The sequence below is a fragment of the Cryptomeria japonica genome, unplaced genomic scaffold (genome assembly GCF_030272615.1).
Source record: "Cryptomeria japonica unplaced genomic scaffold, Sugi_1.0 HiC_scaffold_33, whole genome shotgun sequence".
Classification (NCBI taxonomy): Eukaryota; Viridiplantae; Streptophyta; class Pinopsida; order Cupressales; family Cupressaceae; genus Cryptomeria; species Cryptomeria japonica.
The window spans coordinates 590,001-600,827 of record NW_026728855.1 but is presented as its reverse complement, the minus strand read 5'-3'; positions in this window follow the sequence as shown (position 1 = coordinate 600,827).

Here is a 10,827-nt window from a genome sequence, read left to right as displayed (position 1 = left end):
TGACACCAACCCTAGCACCTACCCACCCTTGCACCCACCCTGTGACCCATCTTGGCACCCACCCATCCTACCACTCAACCTATCACCCACCTTCTCACCCACCTTGGCATCCACCTTAGCACCCACCCACACTGGCACCTTGGCACCCACCTCGGGCAAGGTGGGTGCACACCCACCCTGGCACCCAATTTAGAACCCACCGAGCATGTTACCCACCTTGGCACCCACATTGCAGCCCACCCTAGTACCCACCCTATGACCCACATTGGCATCCACACCCTAGCACCCAGGCACCTCGACACCCGCCTTGACACCCACCCTAGCACTGAACCTGTGACCCACCTTGGAACTCACCCTAGAACCCACCCACCCTGTGAACCACCTTGGCATCCACCTTAGCACCCACCCACCTTGGCACCCACTCTAGCACTCACCCATCCTAACACCCAACTTGTTACCCACCTTGGCACCCGCCCTCGCGTCCACCTTGAAACCCACCCTAGCACCCACCCACGCAGGAGCCCACCTTGGCACCCAACCTAACACCCACGCATCCTGGCACCCAACTTGTGACCCACCTTGGAACCCACCCTAGTACCCACCTTTGAACCCACTATATCACCAACCCACCTTGGCACCCACCCTATGACCCTCTTTGGAATCCACCCTAGCACGCACCCACCCTGGCACCCACCATGGAGCGCACCCTAGCACCCACCCACCTCGGCACGCACCTCAACACCCACCTTGGTGTGCGCACTGCGCCAACCTCTCAAAGACCCTATGTGGTGCGCTCCAAAGTGTACACCTTTGGTGCGCTCCAAGGTGCGCACCTTTGGTGCACACCGAGGTGCACACCAAAGTGTGCACCGAGGTGAGCACCAAAGTGCACTCCAGGGTGCACACCAAGGCGTGCACCTTTGGTGCGGTCAATGCAAACGAATTCGGAAGTTGGGGTCGATGTCCTAATCGCTGCTGCAGACTACACGTATGAGAATCGGACAAATAGCTTTATATAGGGGAGGTGTTGCGTTTGATGGGTCGACTCCCCTGGTTGTGTGCACTGCACCAACTTCAAAGACCCTGTCTTGTTTAAGAAGTCAAAAGTTGGGGTGGATGTCCTAATCATTGCTGCAGTCTACGCATGTATGAGAATCAGACAAATAGCTTATATAGGGGAGGTGTTGCATTCGGTGGGTTGACTCCCCTGGTTGTGCGCACTGCGCCAACCTCAAAGACCCCGCATAGCAGAAGAAGTCGGAAGTCGGATTTTGGTGAGCACCAAGGCGTGCACCTTTGGTGCGGTCAACGCAGACGAATTCAGAAGTTGGGGTGGATGTCCTAATCGTTGTTGCAGGCTACACATGTATGAGAATCAGACAAATAGCTTATATAGGGGAGGTGTTGGGTTTGATGGGTCAACTCCCTTGGTTGTGCGCATTACGCCAACCTCAAAGACCTTGTTTTCGTTAAGAAGTCAAAAGTTGGGGTCAATGTCCTAATGGCTCCTGCAGGCTACACATGTATGAGAATCGGACAAATAGCTTATATAGGGGAGGTGTTGGGTTTGATGGGTCGACTCCCCTGGTTGTGCGCATTACGTCAACCTCAAAGACCTTGTTTTCGTTAAGAAGTCAAAAGTTGGGGTCGATGTCCTAATTGCTCCTGTAGACTACACATGTATGAGAATCAGACAAATAGCTTATATAGGGGAGGTGTTGGGTTTGATGGGTTGACTCCCCTAGTTGTTCGCATTACACCAACCTCAAAGACCTTGTTTTCGTTTAGAAGCCGAAAGTTGGGGTCGATGTCCTAATTGCTCCTGCAGGCTACGCATGTATGAGAATCAGACAAATAGCTTATATAGGGGAGGTGTTGGGTTTGATGGGTCGACTCCCCTGGTTGTGCGCATTGCGCCAACCTCAAAGACCCTGCATTGCGGATGAAGTCGAAAGTCAGAGTTTGGTGTGCTACAAGGTGTGGTCGAAGGTGCTCACCTAGGTGTGCACCTTTGGAGCACAGGAAAAGTGCCCTCCAAAAGTGCGCACCTTTGGAGTGCACAAAAGTGCCCTCCAAAAGTGCGCACCTTTGGAGCGCAGAAAAGTGCCCTCCAAAAAGTGCCCTCCAAAAGTGCGCACCTTTGGAGCGCAGAAAAGTGCCCTCCAAAAAGTGCCCTCCAAAAGTGCGCACCTTTGGAGCGCAGAAAAGTGCCCTCCAAAAAGTGCCCTCCAAAAGTGCGCACCTTTGGAGCGCAGAAAAGTGCCCTCCAAAAGTGCGCACCTTTGGAGCGCAGAAAAGTGCCCTCCAAAAAGTGCCCTCCAAAAGTGCGCACCTTTGGAGCGCAGAAAAGTGCCCTCCAAAAAGTGCCCTCCAAAAGTGCGCACCTTTGGAGCGCAGAAAAGTGCCCTCCAAAAAGTGCCCTCCAAAAGTGCGCACCTTTGGAGCGCAGAAAAGTGCCCTCCAAAAAGTGCCCTCCAAAAGTGCGCACCTTTGGAGCGCAGAAAAGTGCCCTCCAAAAAGTGCCCTCCAAAAGTGCGCACCTTTGGAGCGCAGAAAAGTGCCCTCCAAAAGTGCGCACCTTTGGAGCGCACAAAAGTGCCCTCCAAAAGTGCGCACTTTTGGTGCGCACCAAGGCGCTGGTTCGGTCGTTGCAGGCGAGTTCGGAAGTTGGGGTCGATGTCCTGAGCGGAGGTGCAAACTACACAGGTGTCGGAATCGGACAAATAGCTTATATAGGGGAGGTGTATGCTTCGATGGGTCGACTCCCCAGGTTGAGCGCACCGCGCCAACCTCAAAGACCCTACGGTATGGATGAAGTCGGAAGTTGGGTCCGATGACCAATTCGATTAGTAGGTATGCTCATGAGGTCGGAATTTGGGTCCGATGACCTGCCATGTGCAGGAAGGCGAATGTTGACACTGTGCGTTGCAAGGTGCACACCAAGGCGCTGGTGCGGTCTTTTTAGTCGAGTTCGGAAGTTGGGGTCGATGTCCTGATCGGAGGTGCAAGCTACACAGGTGTGGGAATCGGACAAATAGCTTATATAGGGGAGGTGTATGCTTCGTTGGGTCGACTCCCCGGGTTGAGCGCACCGCGCCAACCTCAAAGACCCTACGGTATGGATGAAGTCGGAAGTTGGGTCCGATGACCGATTCGATATGTAGGCATACTCGCGAGGTCGGAATTTGGGTCCGATGACCTGCCACGTGCAGGAAGGCGAATGTTGGCACTGTGCGTTGCAAGGTGCGCACCAAGGCGCTGGTTCGGTCGTTGGAGGCGAGTTCGGAAGTTGGGGTCGATGTCTTGATCGGAGGTGCAAACTACACAGGTGTGGGAATCGGACAAATAGCTTATATAGGGGAGGTGTATGCTTCGTTGGGTCGACTCCCCGGGTTGAGCGCACCGCGCCAACCTCAAAGACCCTACGGTATGGATGAAGTCGGAAGTTGGGTCCGATGACCGATTCGATATGTAGGCATACTCGCGAGGTCGGAATTTGGGTCCGATGACCTGCCATGTGCAGGAAGGCGAATGTTGGGACTGTGCGTCGCAAGGTGCGCACCAAGGCGCTGGTGCCGTCGTTGCAGTCGAGTTCGGAAGTTGGGGTCGATGTCCTGGTCAGAGGTGCAAACTACACAGGTGTGGGAATCGGACAAATAGCTTATATAGGGGAGGTGTATGCTTCGATGGGTCGACTCCCTGGGTTGAGCGCACCGCGCCAACCTCAAAGACCCTACAGTATGGATGAAGTCGGAAGTTGGGTCCGATGACCGATTCGATACGTAGGCATATTGGCGAGGTCTGAATTTGTGTCCGATGACCTGCCATGCGCAGGAAGGCGGAATTTGGGTCCGATGACCGAGTTGATGGCGTGCCATGCGCAGAAAGGCGGAATTTGGGTCCGATGACCGAGTTGATGTTGATGGCCCGCCATGCACAGGAAGGCGGAATTTGGGTCCGATGACCGATTTGAAGGCGTGCCATACGCAAAAAGGCGGAGTTTGGGTCCGATGACCGAGTTGATATTGATGGCCCGCCATGCGCAGGAAGGCGGAATTTGGGTCCGATGACCTGACATACGCATGGAGTCCGACTCGGGGGCCGATGTTCGATTCGATGACTTGCATTGTGGGTAAAGTCGGAAGTTGTGGTCTTTGACCCGATTCGATGACCAGACTTCGGCTGCTTGAGAATCGGACAAATAACTTATATAGGGGAGGTAGTGTTCTCGAGCATCCTCCCCCCGTGCCCGTTTATGTCGATTGATGCTGGTGCTCGACTGGTTGGAGCGCTCGGATGCAAAAATCTTGCACCAGGATTTATCGATTGTGATGGACACGGCAAGTCTCCTGATTGCTATGCAGGAGCTCATCGTGAATCTCTATGCGGCCTTGGTATGGACTCGACCTGCGGAATGGTTCGGCAATGGTAGTCGCTCCAACACGTCCTTGCAATGGCCACAGAGGTGATTCGACTAGAGCTCCAGTCTAGCTTTTGGGTTGCTTGGCGGACTGGTATAGCCGCGATCGAGTTCCGGCCATGAACGTTTTAGATAGCTCTTGGGCTTTCTGGGACGGAAGTCGGAAGTTTGGGCTGTTGTCCGATTTGATGACCATTCTTCGGATGTGTGAGAATCGGACAAATAACTTATATAGGGGACTGTGTTGTCTCACGCAGCCCCCTCCGTGCCCCTCTATCTCGACCGATGTTGGTGCTTGAAAGGGTTGGGATCGCTCGGATTTATAAACGTGCACCACCATTTGTCGAGTGTGAGGGACGCGGCAGGTCTCCTAAATGCTATGCGGGCGCTCTCTGAGAATCTCTATCCGGCCTCGACACAGACTAGTCTTGCTGAATGGTTTGGCACTGGTAGTCGATCCAACACGTCGTTGTTGTGGCCGCCTAGGCGATTCGATTCGAGCCCCCGTCTAGCTTTTGGGTTGCTTGGCGGATTTTGCCCTATCCGCAAGTGAGCTCGGTCCCTAAACGTTCGAGAAACCCGATTGCTATGCGCCGACTCTCTTTCTTGCGAGCCTCCATCTAGCTTTTGGGTCTCTACGGAACGGAAGTCGGAATCTGGGACCGTTGTTTGATTCGACGAGGCAGACTACGGTTGTGCGAGAATCGGACAAATAACTTATATAGGGGAGGTGTTGACTGGAGCATTCTCCCCCGTGCCCCTCTAACTCGACCAATGCTGGCGCTCGAACGGTGGTAGCGCTCGGATTTTCATTGAGCGCCAGCATTGGTCGATTTAGAGGGGCATGCGAGATTCCCGAATGCTATGCGAGGGCTCTAACGGAAATGTCTATTGGTTTCGGTATGGATGCAATTGCGAGTGGTTCGGCAAAGGTAGTCGTTCCGATGCGTCCATGTCGTGGCCAAATCGATAATTCGATTTGAGCCCTCGTATAGCATTTGGGTCTCTCGATGTGATTCCGCATTCCAGTCCCTTTGGGCACTGCTTGAGCCGCATCCCAGGGGGTTCCCTTCCCAATAATCTGCCTCGCAACCCGATTGCTATGCGGTGAGGCTCCTCGGCCGCCTCGGAACTATCTGTGTATCAGACGCATCGCGGGATAAGGGGTTGGCAACGGTAGTCGCCCCAAGCGCGTCCGATGCTTGGACCATTCCGAGGCGGCCCTGAAGCCTCTTCCGTCTAGCCGTTGGGTCCTTCTCGCCGCATCCCTCGCCTCGCACCCCGATTGCTATGCGGTGAGGCTCCTCGGCCGCCTCGGAACTATCTGTGTATCGGACGCGTCGCGGGATAAGGGGTTGTCACTGGTAGTCGCCCCAAGCGCGTCCGATGCTTGGACCATTCCGAGGCGGCCCTGAAGCCTCTTCCGTCTAGCCGTTGGGTCCTTCTCGCCGCATCCCTCGCCTCGCACCCCGATTGCTATGCGGTGAGGCTCCTCGGCCGCCTCGGAACTATCTGTGTATCGGACGCGTCGCGGGATAAGGGGTTGTCATTGGTAGTCGCCCCAAGCGCGTCCGATGCTTGGACCATTCCGAGGCGGCCCTGAAGCCTCTTCCGTCTAGCCGTTGGGTCCTTCTCGCCGCATCCCTCGCCTCGCACCCCGATTGCTATGCGGTGAGGCTCCTCGGCCGCCTCGGAACTATCTGTGTATCGGACGCGTCGCGGGATAAGGGGTTGTCACTGGTAGTCGCCCCAAGCGCGTCCGATGCTTGGACCATTCCGAGGCGGCCCTGAAGCCTCTTCCGTCTAGCCGTTGGGTCCTTCTCGCCGCATCCCTCGCCTCGCACCCCGATTGCTATGCGGTGAGGCTCCTCGGCCGCCTCGGAACTATCTGTGTATCGGACGCGTCGCGGGATAAGGGGTTGTCACTGGTAGTCGCCCCAAGCGCGTTCGATGCTTGGACCATTCCGAGGCGGCCCTGAAGCCTCTTCCGTCTAGCCGTTGGGTCCTTCTCGCCGCATCCCTCGCCTCGCACCCCGATTGCTATGCGGTGAGGCTCCTCGGCCGCCTTGGAACTATCTGTGTATCGGACGCGTCGCGGGATAAGGGGTTGTCACTGGTAGTCGCCCCAAGCGCGTCCGATGCTTAGACCATTCCGAGGCGGACCCGAAGCCTCTTCCGTCTAGCCGTTGGGTCCTTCTCGCCGCATCCTTCGCCTCGCACCCCGATTGCTATGCGGTGAGGCTCCTCGGCCGCCTCGGAACTATCTGTGTATCGGACGCGTCGCGGGATAAGGGGTTGTCACTGGTAGTCGCCCCAAGCGCGTCCGATGCTTGGACCATTCCGAGGCGGACCCGAAGCCTCTTCCGTCTAGCCGTTGGGTCCTTCTCGCCGCATCCCTCGCCTCGCACCCCGATTGCTATGCGGTGAGGCTCCTCGGCCGCCTTGGAACTATCTGTGTATCGGACGCGTCGCGGGATAAGGGGTTGTCACTGGTAGTCGCCCCAAGCGCGTCCGATGCTTGGACCATTCCGAGGCGGACCCGAAGCCTCTTCCGTCTAGCCGTTGGGTCCTTCTCGCCGCATCCCTCGCCTCGCACCCCGATTGCTATGCGGTGAGGCTCCTCGGCCGCCTTGGAACTATCTGTGTATCGGACGCGTCGCGGGATAAGGGGTTGTCACTGGTAGTCGCCCCAAGCGCGTCCGATGCTTGGACCATTCCGAGGCGGACCCGAAGCCTCTTCCGTCTAGCCGTTGGGTCCTTCTCGCCGCATCCCTCGCCTCGCACCCCGATTGCTATGCGGTGAGGCTCCTCGGCCGCCTTGGAACTATCTGTGTATCGGACGCGTCGCGGGATAAGGGGTTGTCACTGGTAGTCGCCCCAAGCGCGTCCGATGCTTGGACCATTCCGAGGCGGCCCCGAAGCCTCTTCCGTGTAGCCGTTGGGTCCTTCTCGCCGCATCCCTCGCCTCGCACCCCGATTGCTATGCGGTGAGGCTCCTCGGCCGCCTTGGAACTATCTGTGTATCGGACGCGTCGCGGGATAAGGGGTTGTCACTGGTAGTCGCCCCAAGCGCGTCCGATGCTTGGACCATTCCGAGGCGGCCCCGAAGCCTCTTCCGTGTAGCCGTTGGGTCCTTCTCGCCGCATCCCTCGCCTCGCACCCCGATTGCTATGCGGTGAGGCTCCTCGGCCGCCTTGGAACTATCTGTGTATCGGACGCGTCGCGGGATAAGGGGTTGTCACTGGTAGTCGCCCCAAGCGCGTCCGATGCTTGGACCATTCCGAGGCGGACCTGAAGCCTCTTCCCTCTAGCCGTTGGGGCTTTCTCGCCGCATCCCTCGCCTCGCACCCTGATTGCTATGCTGTGAGGCTCCTCGGCCGCCTTGGAACTATCTGTGTATCGGACGCATCGCGGGATAAGGGGTTGGCAGTGGTAGTCGCCCCAAGCGCATCCGATGCTTGGACCATTCCGAGGCGGCCCTGCAGCCTCTTCCGTCTAGCCGTTGGGGCCATCTCGCCGCATCCCCCACCTCGCACCACGATTGCTATGCGGTGAGGCTCCTTGGCCGCCTCGGAACTATCTGTGTATCGGACGCATCGCGGGATAAGGGGTTGTCACTGGTAGTCGCCCCAAGCGCGTCCGATGCTTGGACTATTCCGAGGCGGCCCTGCAGCCTCTTCCGTCTAGCCGTTGGGGCCATCTCGCTGCATCCCCCACCTCCTCGGCCGCCTCGGAACTATCTGTGTATCGAACGCATCGCGGGATAAGGGGTTGGCAGTGGTAGTCACCCCAAGCGCGTCCGATGCTTGGACTATTCCGAGGCAGCCCTGCAGCCTCTTCCGTCTAGCCTTTGGGGCCATCTCGCCGCATCCCTCGCCTCGCACCCCGATTGCTATGCGGTGAGGCTCCTCGGCCGCCTGGGAACTATCTTCGTATCGGACGCATCGCGGGATAAGGGGTTGTCACTGGTAGTCGCCCCAAGCGCGTCCGATGCTTGGACTATTCCGAGGCGGCCCTGTGGCCTCTTCCGTCTAGCCGTTGGGGCCATCTCGCCGCATCCCCCACCTCGCACCCCGATTGCTATGCGGTGAGGCTCTTCGGCCGCCTTGGAACTATCTTCGTATCGGACGCATTGCGGGATAAGGGGTTGTCACTGGTAGTGGCCCCAAGCGCGTCCGATGCTTGGACTATTCCGAGGCGGCCCTGCAGCCTCTTCCGTCTAGCCGTTGGGGCCATCTCGCCGCATCCCCCACCTCGCACCCCGATTGCTATGCGGTGAGGCTCCTCGGCCGCCTTGGAACTATCTTCGTATCGGACGCATCGCGGGATAAGGGGTTGTCACTGGTAGTCGCCCCAAGCGCGTCCGATGCTTGGACTATTCCGACGCGGCCCTGTGGCCTCTTCCGTCTAGCCGTTGGGGCCATCTCGCCGCATCCCCCACCTCGCACCCCGATTGCTATGCGGTGAGGCTCCTCGGCCGCCTTGGAACCATCTTCGTATCGGACGCATCGCGGGATAGGGGGCTGTCACTGGTAGTCGCCCCAAGCGTGTCCGATGCTTGGACCATTCCTAGGCGGCCCTGAAGCCTCTTCCGTCTAGCCGTTGGGGCCTTCCCGCCCCATCCCTCGCCTCGCACCCCCGATTGCTATGCGGTGAGGCTCCTCGGCCGCCTTGGAACCATCTGTGTATCGGACGCATCGCGGGATAAGGGGTTGGCACTGGCAGTCGCCCCAAGCGCGTCCGATGCTTGGACCATTCCGAGGTGGCCCTGAAGCCTCTTCCGTCTAGCCGTTGGGGCCTTCCCGCCCCATCCCTCGCCTCGCACCCCGATTGATATGCGGTGAGGCTCCTCGGCCGCCTTGGAACTATCTGTGTATCGGACGCATCGCGGGATAAGGGGTTGGCACTGGTAGTCGTCCCAATCGCATCCGATGCTTGGACCATTCCGAGGCGGCCCTGCAGCCTCTTCCGTTTAGCCGTCGGGGCCTTCCCGCCGCATCCCTCGCCTCGCATCCCGATTCCTATGCGGTGAGTCTTCTCGGCCGCCGCGGAACTATACCTGTTATTGCTACTGCATCCTTCGGCTGGTAACCTCCTCTGCCGCCTTGGAACGTTCTCTTTGTCGGACGCGTCGCGGGATAAGGGGTTGGCACTGGTAGTCGCCCCAAGCGCGCCCGATGCATAGACCGCTCCGAGTCGACCTTGCTTTCAGCCTCTCACATGCATAGACCTCTCTGAGTCGACCCTGCAGCCTCTCACGTTTAGCCTTTGGAATCTCGCCTCACAACATGATTGCTATCCTTGATGCATCCCTTGCCTCGAGCCCTGATTGCTTTCTTGGCTGCATCCCTCCTCTCCTCACAGCCCGGTTGTCATCACTGCTTCATCCGTCGCTTCATGCATTCTGGCTGCTGGGCCCTTCCCACCGCACACCTCGATTGCTATCTCTTCTGCATCACACACCCCGATTGCTATCTCTGCTACATCCCTCGGCTCTCACTTCTGCATCCTTCGCCTCACACCTCGATTGCTATCAATGCTGCATCCGTAACCTCACACCCCGATTGCTATGCGGGGAGGCTCCTTGGCCGCCTTGGAAATTTCTGTGTGTCGGACGCACCGCGGGATAAGGGGTTGGCACTGGTAGTCGCCCCAAGTGCGCCCGATTCTTAGACCGCTTCGAGGTGACCTCGTAGCCTCTTTCGTCCAGGCTTCCTGCCTTCAACGCCCTTTTTACACCTCGATTGCTATGCGCGGGCTCGTTGGCGTCTATCACCTCTCTGCGAAGAGTGGCACGATGATTGTTGGGGTAAATCGTAGCAGTCCGATCTCTGGCCTTGGGCCATTGTGAGGGCTGATCGATTTCCTGTGCGCATCTCGTGTTCGCCCAGTAACAGACTCGACGACTTGTAATCGGTCTTGTTCCCGATTGTTCCTGGAGGTAGTCTTCGGAACTCTTGGATTTGACCTGTCACTCGAACTGTCCTCTTCCGAGGATGCTTGTGTGTGTGTGCTTGTGCCATTTCCTTGGCGGTATTAACGAGATATTAAAGAGCGGAGTGAGCGCCTCGCCCAGCTATGTTTGGGGCTCTCACTCCCTTACCCGGTGTGCGACCGCTTTGCACGTAGGTTGCGGAGCATCGCGACTCTTTCGATGTTTGGCGGTTGTCTTCCGGTGATGCGTTGGTCCCGAAGTGCACGTTACTAGCATTTCTGCCATTGTTCTCGATCTTTGGCACGTTCCTTCGTTGCAATTGGATATATATCTCCGTTTATACGCGCAGGCTTCTCCCGCCTATTCAGCGCTGTCCCACTCTCAGCACTCTCGTGGTCTCCTTGGCTTCTCTCTCCCGTGAGCGAGCTCTCTTCTCGAGTCTTTTCCATGTCCCATGGAGGTTGCCTTGCGA